The sequence below is a fragment of the Sinocyclocheilus grahami genome, unplaced genomic scaffold (genome assembly GCF_001515645.1).
Source record: "Sinocyclocheilus grahami isolate Dianchi unplaced genomic scaffold, SAMN03320097.WGS_v1.1 scaffold303.1, whole genome shotgun sequence".
Taxonomy (NCBI): Eukaryota; Metazoa; Chordata; class Actinopteri; order Cypriniformes; family Cyprinidae; genus Sinocyclocheilus; species Sinocyclocheilus grahami.
In genome coordinates, this window is record NW_015505482.1 from 195,713 (window position 1) to 210,560 (window position 14,848).

The 14,848-nt window shown below is 35.2% G+C and overlaps 1 long non-coding RNA gene across 1 annotated transcript in view; it reads right to left on the reverse strand.

The window, feature by feature from the left end:
• Positions 1-14,848, reverse strand: part of LOC107601335 (uncharacterized) — a 41,930-nt gene that overhangs the window by 7,219 nt on the left and 19,863 nt on the right. Inside the window, exon 2 of the long non-coding RNA XR_001610915.1 lies at positions 561-739. This is a non-coding gene — a long non-coding RNA (uncharacterized lncRNA). The remainder of the gene's footprint in view (positions 1-560; positions 740-14,848) is intronic.

Genomic DNA, 14,848 nt, shown 5'->3' on the forward strand with positions numbered 1-14,848 from the left:
TAATAATATAATATATCTAATATATTTATATTACATGCAGCTAACTCTAAACCAAACCCTAACCCATATAGTAACTACATGTTATTAATTAATATTACTCAGTGCTTAATTGTTACACTGTAAGAAGGACACCTTAAAACAGTGCAACCTTTTTTCTTTTAATATTATGGATTAAATAGGAATATAAATATTTATTTTTTGAAAAATACATGGAATATGGTGAATAACTGGTTCTTAGCCCTAGTATTATAGATAAAAGATGTTTGCAGTCTGTGTGTGTTATGGTATATTATACAGTTTATGAGGACGCAAATGTGTATAATGGCATGGGTATTACAATGTAAACATGGTTTATGAGGACATGTCATGTATCCCGTAAACCAAATGGCTTTAAACATCCTAAACAGTGTTTTTTGACATTCAAAAATGGCCAGTTTTCTGTGAGGTGTAGGTTTAGGTAGGGTTAGGGTAATGGGATAGAAAATACAGTATAATACTGTTTGTACAGTATAGAGTCCTTGTAAACCAGATGTTTGTGTGTTGTGTATGTGTTCGCTTACCTCTGACACCCCACACACACCAAGACGATAAGGATGGTGACCACAAAGGCAGAGGCGGCGGCGATGGCCCCCAGTATCAGCACCTTGGGGAGATCTGAAATCATTCCACTGAGCTGTAGACACACACACACACACACACACACTCACACAGGTCCTGCCGTACGGCTCGTCCGGGGCACCTACACACACAGATAACACAAACCAGATCAGATCAGAAGCTTTGACTAGGCCCACAGCACACAGAACTGGTTTAACAATAAATGAATGAGAACACAGGAAAATGGATATAAATAAATGAACAAGTTACACTGAGGTACTGAATTATGCTAATAATTATTGACTTATAATATAATAATTATTAGATGCCTGCCTGGAAGGACGATGCAGAGGGATTGGAATGATTAATTAAAGAGGGTTAAGGCATGTCAAGATGTTTCATAACTATATTTATAGGAAACGTTTTGAGCAAGAAACTTGTTTTTTGACATATTGGACTGGCAACCAAATGAATGAATGTATAAAGGTGTCTCACATAATACGAAACTGTTTTACATTTACAAATAAATATTTAACATATAAACAAGGCTGGTTTTGTTGCTTTAGAAGTTTATGGTTTGGAGCAAGCATTAATTATTCATGTTTTATCTAATTTTGCTGTGCATTCTTTCATTTGTTTTACCCCATGTGGCTCAAGTGATTTGACCAATATACCTACAGCAAGAAAAGTGAGCTTAAGAAAGAATTATGTTTTAAGACCAGTATTCTGACTCAAATTAAAAAGTTTTTTAAAAAGTAGCCTACCTCTGCCAGTTGCTAGCTAAAGTGTCTCTAATCACCTGTCCTATTGCTTGCACTCATGAGTGACAGTCGTGGCTGGCGTTTAATCTCTCTCTGTGTACAGTAATGCCAAGGATTACATCTGAAGTTTAATATTTCTGCTGAGGCACGTCTGTGGGGGAAATATGAAGACTAGCTACAAGCAAAGCTAAGCTAACCGCGGCTAAGCTAAAGTCTCAGTCAACATTCAGTCATTAAATACATGTACAAATACAAGTCGCTGTGTTATCTATGACTCTCTCCTCGAGTTATGCAAATATCATGTTTTTTGAACGTCTGCTATGGTATGGTATTCTTAGAAGTACCATGAAAATACCACGGTACATGAACATGAACGTTCAGTAATATGGTATATAAGTACTGTGATATTATACTGTGTCCTAATCAGACACTGCAAGTTTTCAGCAAGAAGCAACTTGTCTGTCCACAACTGCTGGGTGATTTGACAAAATCACAGAGAATCATAATATATGAGGGTCAAAGACGAGACATCCCATTTTGGTGTCCACATTAAAATACATTTACAAATATATACATATAGCATATTCCCTTACGAAAATAACCATGGTTATATTATAATAAAACTGTAGTAACCATGGTTTTTTGGCATATTGATTACCATTTGTATAACCACAGTTTTACTACAAATACCACTATGGTTAGTGTAGCAAAACATGGTTAATTTGTAGTTACCATGGTTTAACTACAATAACCATGTTTTTCCCCCCTGTAAAACCATTGTTAATTTCTGTAAGGGTTAAATGCATGTAAAGTGTCGACTTTAATGTTTCAAATAACTTTTGTGAACATTTTTCTTTCTCAGAATTTTTTTCCGTGGTAAAATCGTGGTAAAAATGTATGATTTTATTGCTCAAAAAATGTATTAAACTTTTATTGTCTTGCTTTAAACACCCTTTTTGTCTTTGACCCATGACCCAGTAAGATTTTTTTGACAGAAATTAATACTTGTATAAAGCAAGAATGCATTAAATTGATCTAAAGTGACTGAAAAGACATGCATAATGTTACAAAAAAGTTATTTTGTCAATGGGATTTTCAAATAAGTGCTGTTCTTTTGAACTTTCTATTCAACAAAGAATCCTGAAAAAAAATGAATCAGTGTTTTCAACAATATAATAAGAAGAAATGTTTCTTGAGCAGCAAATCAGCATATTATACTGATTTCTGAAGGATCATGTGACACTGAAGACTGGAGTAATGATGCTGAAAATTCAGCTTTACATCACAGGAGTAAATTACATTTGAAAATACATTCAAATAAAAAACAGTTATTTGAAATTGTACTAATATTTCACAATACTGCTGTTTTTACTTTTAAACAAATAAATGCAGCCTATAGGAGAGCATCGTATACATTAACATAAGGTACAAAATGTCAGATTTCAGTGAAATTTCACAGTGAATGTAGTCAATTTTTGCAAAGTACAGCTATCATTTCTCTCAAATAAACATCAAGATGATGAACTACTAAAATGTTTTAGTACATACTGTATATACGGCTCTGACATTTTTCATCACGTCATTAAAAATGCCAGCCTGGCATATGAAGAAATCCATCATACATCACAGACTAAAGAGAGAAGTGTTGATGTTTGGTGTGAAGCTAGCTGGACTCATTCCTCTCCTTTACACACGGGATCAAATATCAGTTTTTCAAGATGGTCTGAGCTTTCCCCTCTAAATACACACACACACAAAACACAAAATGAAATGTGGCCAAAGCACAGGATTAGTCTGAGAAACAGAGAGAGCGAGGGAGGGAGAGCGGCATATGACAAAAGACCGATTCGGGAAAGGAGGTCATGGAAATCCAAAAGCGTTCACCATTTTTATGACTGTGGGTGTGAATCGCACACGTGTGTGTGCGGATGGTTGATAAAACAAGAATCTGTGCGAGATAAACACTGTTTTCACGTTCTCAAAGATATTATTGCATCCTTCTACCATCCCAGAAAAATTCTAAACCATCCTCCCTCCCTCTCTCCTCCGTCTGATGCTGCTGTCAGCACATTTCCTAAACATTCAGTCGGAATGGACCGAGGAGAAGCTGCAGCTAAACGACGAAAGAAAAGAAACGAGGAGAGTATTGAATGGTTATATTATAATAAAACTGTAGTAACCATGGTTTTTTGGCATATTGATTACCATTTGTATAACCACAGTTTTACTACAAATACCACTATGGTTAGTGTAGCAAAACATGGTTAATTTGTAGTTACCATGGTTTAACTACAATAACCATGTTTTTCCCCCCTGTAAAACCATTGTTAATTTCTGTAAGGGTTAAATGCATGTAAAGTGTCGACTTTAATGTTTCAAATAACTTTTGTGAACATTTTTCTTTCTCAGAATTTTTTCCCGTGGTAAAAATGTATGATTTTATTGCTCAAAAAATGTATTAAACTTTTATTGTCTTGCTTTAAACACCCTTTTTGTCTTTGACCCATGACCCAGTAAGATTTTTTTGACAGAAATTAATACTTGTATAAAGCAAGAATGCATTAAATTGATCTAAAGTGACTGAAAAGACATGCATAATGTTACAAAAAAGTTATTTTGTCAATGGGATTTTCAAATAAGTGCTGTTCTTTTGAACTTTCTATTCAACAAAGAATCCTGAAAAAAAATGAATCAGTGTTTTCAACAATATAATAAGAAGAAATGTTTCTTGAGCAGCAAATCAGCATATTATACTGATTTCTGAAGGATCATGTGACACTGAAGACTGGAGTAATGATGCTGAAAATTCAGCTTTACATCACAGGAGTAAATTACATTTGAAAAGTGACTGAAAATACATGCATAATGTTACAAAAAAATGATTTTGTCATTGGGATTTTCAAATAAGTGCTGTTCTTTTGCACTTTCTATTCAACAAAGAATCCTGAAAAAAAATGAATCAGTGTTTTCAACAATATAATAAGAAGAAATGTTTCTTGAGCAGCAAATCAGCATATACTGATTTCTGAAGGATCATGTGACACTGAAGACTGGAGTAATGATGCTGAAAATTCAGCTTTACATCACAGGAGTAAATTACATTTGAAAATACATTCAAATAAAAAACAGTTATTTGAAATTGTACTAATATTTCACAATACTGCTGTTTTTACTTTTAAACAAATAAATGCAGCCTATAGGAGAGCATCGTATACATTAACATAAGGTACAAAATGTCAGATTTCAGTGAAATTTCACAGTGAATGTAGTCAATTTTTGCAAAGTACAGCTATCATTTCTCTCAAATAAACATCAAGATGATGAACTACTAAAATGTTTTAGTACATACTGTATATACGGCTCTGACATTTTTCATCACGTCATTAAAAATGCCAGCCTGGCATATGAAGAAATCCATCATACATCACAGACTAAAGAGAGAAGTGTTGATGTTTGGTGTGAAGCTAGCTGGACTCATTCCTCTCCTTTACACACGGGATCAAATATCAGTTTTTCAAGATGGTCTGAGCTTTCCCCTCTAAATACACTCACACACACAAAACACAAAATGAAATGTGGCCAAAGCACAGGATTAGTCTGAGAAACAGAGAGAGCGAGGGAGGGAGAGCGGCATATGACAAAAGACCGATTCGGGAAAGGAGGTCATGGAAATCCAAAAGCGTTCACCATTTTTATGACTGTGGGTGTGAATCGCACACGTGTGTGTGCGGATGGTTGATAAAACAAGAATCTGTGCGAGATAAACACTGTTTTCACGTTCTCAAAGATATTATTGCATCCTTCTACCATCCCAGAAAAATTCTAAACCATCCTCCCTCCCTCTCTCCTCCGTCTGATGCTGCTGTCAGCACATTTCCTAAACATTCAGTCGGAATGGACCGAGGAGAAGCTGCAGCTAAACGACGAAAGAAAAGAAACGAGGAGAGTATTGATATAAATGGAGGTATAAAGACCAGACAGACAGTATCAAGCTTCGGGCGAAGTATTTGTTGGTGTGTGTTATTCAGTGCTTCCCCATGGGAAGATATCTCTAGCAACAATTCGTACGTCTCTGTTGTTCCCACCTCTCACCATAGCAGCGCTGATGAATGCACAAACGAAACACACACACACACTTTAATCTGAGTGTGTGTGATTAAGCTCGCATATCTTTGCACAGAGGAAATGGCAAGTTTGCAGCGTGTAGCAGGGCTATATGCATTTTCTCTGAATTACCACAAAAGAAAAAGCTTTCTTTATGCTTCAACCTGCACTTTCAGCGCATTAAATGCGTCATCTAAAGAAATACAAGCACAAAAAAAGGTCTGAACTATGAACAACGACCCTATTTAGATGGAAATCAGCTACAATGTTTCTCGATGACAAAAGTCTCATTACTGTAAATGTACATTGTTTCTGAGGCACACTTCACTAATAAATAAAGTACGCACTGCCATTTCGTACAGCCAGCCTAGTCCCTTAAAATGAATGCAATCTAAATCCCATCATATGAATATATGCGCCCGCTCACGCTGCATCATTGTAATCACATTTGGAAGTAGACGAGCTGTTCCCTCCCTGCCCAAACCTGACCTCCCATCATCCTCTAATGGCCCGCGGAATGACCCAAAGCTTCTTTCAACTCTCGCCGCAGGATTACAGACCTGCTACAATTTCTCTAATTGTGGCCAGGAATTCACAAACTGAATGTGATGAGTTTGTCCCAATCCAAGTGTAATCACACAATACTGTAAACATTCGATTTTACACATTTTTTGGGGTAGGAACAACAGGTTTTATGCACAATATTTATGTCAGAGAAATAATCAGGACTGATGCAGGGGTCTGTTTGTGTTTATTCATGTAACCTGGGCAGTATCAGAAAAAATAGCAGTGTTGTGATTTCACATACACATTTGGATCTGGCCGATACTATGTTGAACCTGTTGCTATGTGTGTGATGCTAAAATTAAAATCTTGCTATTTTGATAACAGTGTGTGTGATTCAGTACAGCTGCTTATAATCACACTACTGGCCAAAAGTGTGTAAGTGTATATATAGTGCAAAATTTATGCTCACCAAGGCTGCATTAAAAAAAAAATCAAAAATACAGTAAATACAGTAATTTTATGAAATATTATTACACTTTAAAATATCTGTTTTCTATTTTAATATGTATTCAAATGTAATTTATTCCTGTGATGCAAAGCTGAATTTTCAGCATCATTACTCCAGTCTTCGGTGTCACATGATCCTTCAGAAATCATTCTAATATGCTGATCTGCTCCTCAAGAAACATTTCTTATTATTATCAATGTTGAAAACAGTTGTGCTGCTTAATGTTTTTTGTGGAAACCATGATACATTTGTTCTTGATTCTTTGACAAATAGAAAGTCCCCAAAAAAATCAACATTTATTTGAAGAAAAAAGAAAGCGTTTTTGTAACATTATAAATGCCTTTACTGTCACTCTTCATCAATTTAATGCATTCTTTAAAATATTAATAAAAATATTTGTTTCTTTCAAAAGAAAAAGAATGAATGAATGGAAATATGTATAAAATTGTACAAACTGTATTCTAACAAAACAAGTGCTTTGTTAGATGCAAAACTAGAGTGCATTTTAAGGCCTCATAGGAAATTACTTTTAATATCCCTCATTTTGGCCAAAGTCTAAGGCAGAATTTTATGTATGCTTTACATTCGAGGCATTACAACAAGTTCGAGACAAGAAATGTCCATTTTAATATATAATTCATTCAGCATTGAAAGTAATTAATGCACTGTTTTGCCCCAATATACAGTATGATTATGACTGACATTTTTGTTCTTATTAGAGTAATGGTATTAGCTTAGAAACATGCTAACACAGGTTTAGAATCAGAACATTATTCATAACAAAAAGCAAGCATGTGCTGCATTCTCGGCATTGCCACACTTCCCCTATAGCAAGCATTAGCATAAACTTCTGTTTTTTCTTGTGGTGCCATTAACCAATCAGCATTGTTATGACATAATTTCCCCGTGGCTCCATAGTAATTAGATGGTTAGCTCAAAAACATTTCAACAATTAGCAACAAGATTAGACACATCCTTCCATAGAAGTGATCACTCACTAGCCGAGCAACTGCCATTGAGATAAATGCCAATGATAACAGCTAGCTTTCTTCATGTACCCCAGCTAACAGAACATTCTTAAAGTAATGTTTATGTAAAGTTCTTATAACTTGAGTAATATTTAATATACGTTTTCATACGTTCTCTTAAAGCAACATTTTTTGGAATGTCCTCATCATGTTATTTGTACTTGACGAACATTCTAAACAACGTTCTAATCATGACAAGAAAAACCAACACTATCTCATTCGTACGTATTTTACGAGGTGGCTAATTCGTACGGCCTCACTCGTACAATTTTGTACGATTTGTCTACACCCCAGTGACGGGTAGGTTTCGGGGCAGGGTTAGGTGTAGGTCATTCGTACAAATTCATACGAATTGTGCAACTCGTAACGAAAATTGTATAAATTTGTACGAGGTCATACGAATTCATACAAATTAGCCACCTCGTAAAATATGTACGAATATTAAAAATAAACATCCAAATAATGTTATATGTTCGGTAAAATAAAGTTAGTAGAATGTTGTAAGAAACATTTTAAAACTTTTAAATAACGTTCTAATCATGATAAAAAAAAGGATGTTTTAACATTCATAGAATATTAAATTAAACGTTGAAATAACGTTATATCTGGGTAAAAATAACATTAGTAGAACCGTTTTTGTATCCTTTAAATAACATTATAATCACAACACGAAAACCGGACATTTCAAGGTTTTAAAACATTTCAAAACAACGTTCCCACAACGTTTGAACCTAAACATGTTATCTGAGATTGTAGCTATTTGGCCTCTATAAACAGTGAAGCATCAAATTAGGCTCCGTAACAGAGTGTTTGCAATCTTTTAGCTGTGACATGAAACGTTCCACAGTGTCACAAAGCTCTTTCCATCTCTCTTTCTACTTCAAAGCCGCTGTTGTTTTGGGGGGATTCGGTGTGGAATCACGTGCAGCTCATCACATGCACTCGACACCCTGCTAATATGACAGCTAAACTCCATCTGCGGCCATCAAAACAGGCTCTCGTGAGAATGAGGGAGTTCAGCCTCCCGCTGCTCTTCATACTTCCCTCATCCCTCTCTCCATCTTTCAGCTCACCATGTAGATAAATCCCATTATGAGAGCGGAAAACCCCTCAATCCATATCCTCAGAGAGACTGCAGAACAAGTCCCCGACTGACCCCGACATTTCAGAACTGGGTGAGCCGTTGCTGTTGGCTATTTCGCAGACAGTAGAGCATTTAACACTTCCCCACCGTGGCCTGTGGGTTTACACTGTGGACTGTTTTACAAAGAGGACCATCTGGACACTTCATAACACTGTGGTTGACGGGTGGACAGGATGACTTTTGACCAGTGCAGTATGACGGTTTTTATGGTTCGACCAAGACCATGTGTGTGTGTTTACACTTACTGTATCAACAGATTTCATCATGCTGGCAGCAGTTATAGGTCATGGTTTGTCTTGCCAGCAAGCTTCATATCACTATTGCTTAGTGTTAGTGATGCAAACAAACCCCATATTATGCATTAACTATAACCTTTCCTATATTTAAATAATTATGTACCATTCTAAGCCATTGAATTGACAACTTTCGCAAGGCACATGATAAAACAGGTGAAAAAATCCCAGACTTACACTGAAGTGATTTGAGCCTTATTTAAAGGTCTGAATATCAGTATAGATTTGGTTGCTCTGTCGAATGTTCATTCGTTTTCCCGTAGGGATTTAAAAAAGTCTTCATTAAAGAGTTCACTAAAAAGTCATGAACCAAATCAACCAGCAACGAGGTGAATCAAAACATCACAAAGGTACTTAACGGCTTTAAAGAGGGAAAGAACTACAATCCCATGAAACATTGCGAATGACATAATACGACAGATTAACATAAAACTATTGAGTTAAAGATGTATATATAAACGACATATTTTATGATTATTGCAAAATATGCATATATAGTGTTCCATGGTAGCGGGTGGGCGCTAAATTGTTTTTTGTTTTTTTTTGGTGCGATTTGTTTGTTCTTTGCAGAATCATGGGTAATGTAGTTTATCACCATGAGTTCCACTGTTGAACACTATTATTTAAAAAAATAAGTTGATAAATACAGATTGTCAACTTTAACAACAGAACAGCATCTATTAACGACCTCAAAACTCACAATAGGTCTGACAATGGTTTAGAGTTAAGTTAAAAAACATTTCCACTATGAACTATGAAGAAAATTAATAGGTTTTTACTTCCTGACTGAAATAGCAAGCAACCATCTAGAACCATAGATATATATATATATATACACAGATGCATCAAATAAGGTGTGTTGGCGCATCTGAAGCAGTCAAATGCGCTATCTACATATACATGCCTATGCCTAAAACCTAGACGCTGCTAACTTTTTTTCACTAGCATGCCAGCAGCGCTGCTGTTTTCATATGCAGCATTTCCAGTAATAATCTACTTTATCCAAAAAGTAGTGCGGTTGTGTGACAAAATGCTACATTGTAGTTTGAACCGAAAGTCTGATTCGTTTTAGTTAAGCACTGCTGTTTACATTATGTCTCTGACTCAGTTATAGGCTATTCTGTGTTTTGTTCGCTATTTGTAATTACTTTAAAAGTATCCAGTCCATCACAAAATTCATTCATTCAAAATCTATGATTCTGCAAAAACTTCACCCATCAGAGAACTGAGACAAGATAATCACGCAATATACATATACAGTACATATGCATCTTTTGCAATAAACTTACAATGTCAATTGTTTTATTTTTTATTTAATTATGTCATTAGAAATGCTTCATGGGACTGTGGTTCTTTTCTTCATTAAAGCTTTTAAGAACACAGTCTTGTACCTTTTTGTCTGATTTTCAAATGCTTTTTTGCTTCAAATCAAAGTTTGCAATGTTGTGATTTACCTCGTGGTAGAAAAAATACTTCCAGAACAAAGCAGAACAAGCAGGCACTGTTTCTCTCTATTCTATTCTACCTTGATGTATCTTGGCAAACTACAATATTAAAGGAACGTCCCAAACACAGGCTGAACACCCATGACTGTTCTCTAGTCATTCAAAAGTTTAATACTATACCTCTGTTGAAGTTTTCAGCTCTCCAGCTATTTGAAGTTTACAGTCACTGCAGACTTCATCGATAAACACTTAGGTCGAAACGCCTCAAGTACACTGTAAAAACACCCAAATGGGATTTTTACGACACGGACAGAATTTGTCTCCAAATGTCCTAAAGTATCAAACGTCTGCTCAAAGCAGATTAAAATGATTTCAGTGCTTAACTTCTCATAAAGCGTCTTAACTCTAAACTACTCAGACCTGCTTCTGCTGAGGGTTCGCCAAAGCTTCAGCACACTTCTCCATAACACTATCTGAGCATGGAAATGTTCTTTCTCTCTATCACAGCCATCGTCTGAAGCATGTTGAGCGTGAGAGTGACAAATCCCTTCCCTATGCTTGAGTGTCAGTGATGCAGAAGCGTGTGAGGGGTGCCAATCACTTTGATCCGTGACTAATCTCTGATTGTCCGTCCCAGCAGTTCTGTTTGGTATCCGACCCCTCGGCATCATTACAGCAGCACTCGGGAGTAACAGCCACGGGGAGTGTATGTTTGCACTTTATAAGACACCGATATGAGTAGATAAATAATAAATAAGTCATAAAAAATGGCCATCAGTAGGCCATCATCCATCAACACATGCTATGTATGTGTCAAGTGTTTTAGAGTAGAAAAGAAATAGTTTTAGAGTCGATAACTGTTTTAGAGTAGAAATGAATCATTAGGAGATGTGGTGCAGTAGTTGAATCCATGAGCTGTAGTGCACAAAGACTGACAAAGGTTCAAATCCCAATCACATTTGCCACTCTCGCTTGCAATCATTTTCTGTTCACTCTTTAAAAGTATATATTTATAAGAATAAGAATCAGAAGCAAATGGAAACTGAACGAAATGTTACAATTCAAAGTTTCAAAATGAAAAAGCAGAGAATAAATGACATTTTAAAACATCACATTTGAAAACCAGCAGTTCTGTTTGGTATCCGACCCCTCGGCATCATTACAGCAGCACTCGGAGTAACAGCCACGGGGAGTGTATGTTTGCACTTTATAAGACACCGATATGAGTAGATAAATAATAAATAAGTCATAAAAAATGGCCATCAGTAGGCCATCATCCATCAACACATGCTATGTATGTGTCAAGTGTTTTAGAGTAGAAAAGAAATAGTTTTAGAGTCGATAACTGTTTTAGAGTAGAAATGAATCATTAGGAGATGTGGTGCAGTAGTTGAATCCATGAGCTGTAGTGCACAAAGACTGACAAAGGTTCAAATCCCAATCACATTTGCCACTCTCGCTTGCAATCATTTTCTGTTCACTCTTTAAAAGTATATATTTATAAGAATAAGAATCAGAAGCAAATGGAAACTGAACGAAATGTTACAATTCAAAGTTTCAAAATGAAAAAGCAGAGAATAAATGACATTTTAAAACATCACATTTGAAAAAATTAAAAAATGTACAATTTTGAAATGCATTTTTATTTAAATTTTAAAAGAATACATTTTAAAGTATTATTTAAATTATTTAAATATACTAAAATAATAATAAAATTACTTTTTTAATGAAAATGATGTACGAAATATAAATGACAAATAAATGAGAGAATTTGAAAACGTAATTTTTTTTAAAGCAGTAAATTCTTTTTTTAGATTTCAGAAATAAAAGCAAAAATAACATTTTAAGCTTAACGTTGTAAAATAAGAAAGAATAAATGAATTTACATCATTCATTTTATAATTCATTCATAAAATTCCTTTAAATTCAGGCAAAAATTCAAATTGTAAAAATAAAATTGATTTTTTTTTAGAAAATGAGAAAAAACTTTACATTTTACATTTGACATATTTTATATATTTGTATATATATTTTATATTTTTTAATAAAATAAATTTAACTAAAAGTGTAACATTAAAGTTTAAAGATTACATTTTAAAATGAAAAAGCAAAAAAAATCTAATTTAAGCTTTACATTTTGTTAAAAATCATAAACTACATAATATAAAATATATACAAGTAATATTTTGTTTAAATTTAAGTTTTAAGATTTTTTTAATTAAAAAAGAAACTAAACTAAAGAATTGCATTTTTATAAATAAATAAATAAAATATTGATGATATGCATATGTTAAACTTATTCAGATGTAATCACAATACTATGACTGGATGGATGGATGGATTATTGTCAAGCCCCTATTGTAGATTAGCAGCACACAGAGTTTCTTTAATACAAAACAATGCACCCTTTTCCCTGTTGATGAGCAATATTTTCACTCTTCTGAAGGCAGGTTTCTATTTCTGCTCAAACACCGCACATTTAATAATTCATTGCTCCTCCTCTGTACTCACAACTGCTGTGAGACAAGAAATAACCAGCTCTCAGAAAATGGGAGAGAAGCAGGAAGATCAACAGATTTTGGACTACATCATCCATCATGCTCAGATCTGTTGTAGACTCAGTGCTAGTTTCCTGGTTGGAAAGTTACAGGATTGGGATGATCAGAAGCACATTAATCCAGAATGCAGTGTTTTAAGCACCTGTACCAAATGGCACAAAACATTTGATAACATAAAAGCTGTATAAACCAATTAAGATGTGGAAAATAAGGAAATGTGCATTTGGTCACATTAGACACATTATGCCATATCTGACCTAGTTTTGGCCTCAGATGGCACGTCCATAGGCCGCCCACAAAGCGTTCGCTGACAGGCTGCAGATTGCACACATCAGTGGCAAGAGCGAGTTCTGATCTGACTGACTGCTTTATGCAATTTCCAGGAGTCAGGGAGCACAGGTTTTTATCAGTCCACCGGGAAATAAACTTCTGTTTACAAGGTGGCAGAGGCTACTACATTCAGCGCTTCAAAAGAAGATCTAGTCGCTGAATTTGGCAATGTTTGCAAGGTTCATGCCATCAAATTTTTGCAGGATAGTTGAGCGAGTATAAATAAACACATCGTTACACTCATGTTTTTTTTTTGTTGACACATTTATTTGATCAAAAATACAGTAACATTGTGAAATATTATTATAATTTGAAATAAGTGTTTTCTATTTGAATATATTTGAACATGTAATTTATTTCTGTGATTCAAAGCTGAATTTTCAGCATCATTACTCCAGTCTCAGCTGCTCAGGAAACATTTATTATTATCATCAATGTTGAAAACAGTTGTGCTACTTCATGTTTTTGTGGAAACAGTGATTTTTTGATGAATATAAAGTTTAAAAGAATGGCATTTATTTGAAATAGAAATGTTTTGTAACATTTTAAATGTCTGTTCTGTCACTTTATATCAACTTAAAGGGGTCATATGATGCGATTTCAAGTTTTCCTTTCTCTTTGGAGTGTTACAAGCTGATTGTGCATAGATAAGATCCCTGAAGTTGCAAAGACTAAAGTCTCAAAACCAAAGAGATATTCTTTATCAAAGTTAAGACTCTGCCACGCCCCCCTAAAACGGCTCGTTCTAACACGCGCGAGAGAGAGAGTGAGAGAGAGAGAGCGAGAGAGCGAGAGCGCGAGAGAGAGAGAGTGAGAGAGAGAGAGCGAGAGCGAGAGAGAGAGAGAGAGAGAGAGCACGCAACCCAGATCCCAAACCACCGTCCTTCCCCCCCCTCATCTGCTCTTCTCTCTAATCCGCCATCCTATTTCACAATCCATAGTTTTTTGCTCCAAAGTGGTACATGGCAGTCTAAAGAAGGAGAGTCCTTTCACAAGGAGTATTTTAAAGAATTGTATCTTTCTTTTTTATGCAATTACAATAGGTGCGTCCCAAATCGCGTACTTATGCACTATTTTCTGATGTTTTGTAGTATAAATAGTGCGAGGAGTGTGTTCACACTGAACTTTCCAAAAAGACAAAGTACACTTTAAATACTCAAATGATGCACTTAAATAACCCAAAAAGCAAAGTGTGGAATGTCACACTAAATGCATTCAACTGTCGCAGCTTTAATTACATTGCGAAGGGGGAGGGGCTGTTTATGAATGACAAAATAACCTTATATAATTCATACACTACATGGATGAGTACATAGTGCATAAATACAGAGTGTATAAGTGCATAGTGTTTAGTGCGTCATTTGGGACGCAGCTAATCAATAGGTACTGAAGCTTTCAGGCTTCAAAGAGGATTCAAAATCACCATAAAATGTCAAAAACCACTTGAGCGCTATATTCCAGGTCATCTGAAATCACATGAAAGTTTCTGTGAGGAACAGTGTTATTTTTTTTAAAAGCTGTATTATATAAAGCTGTCACTGGGGCAGTACACTCGCAGGAAAAAGGTGCAAAA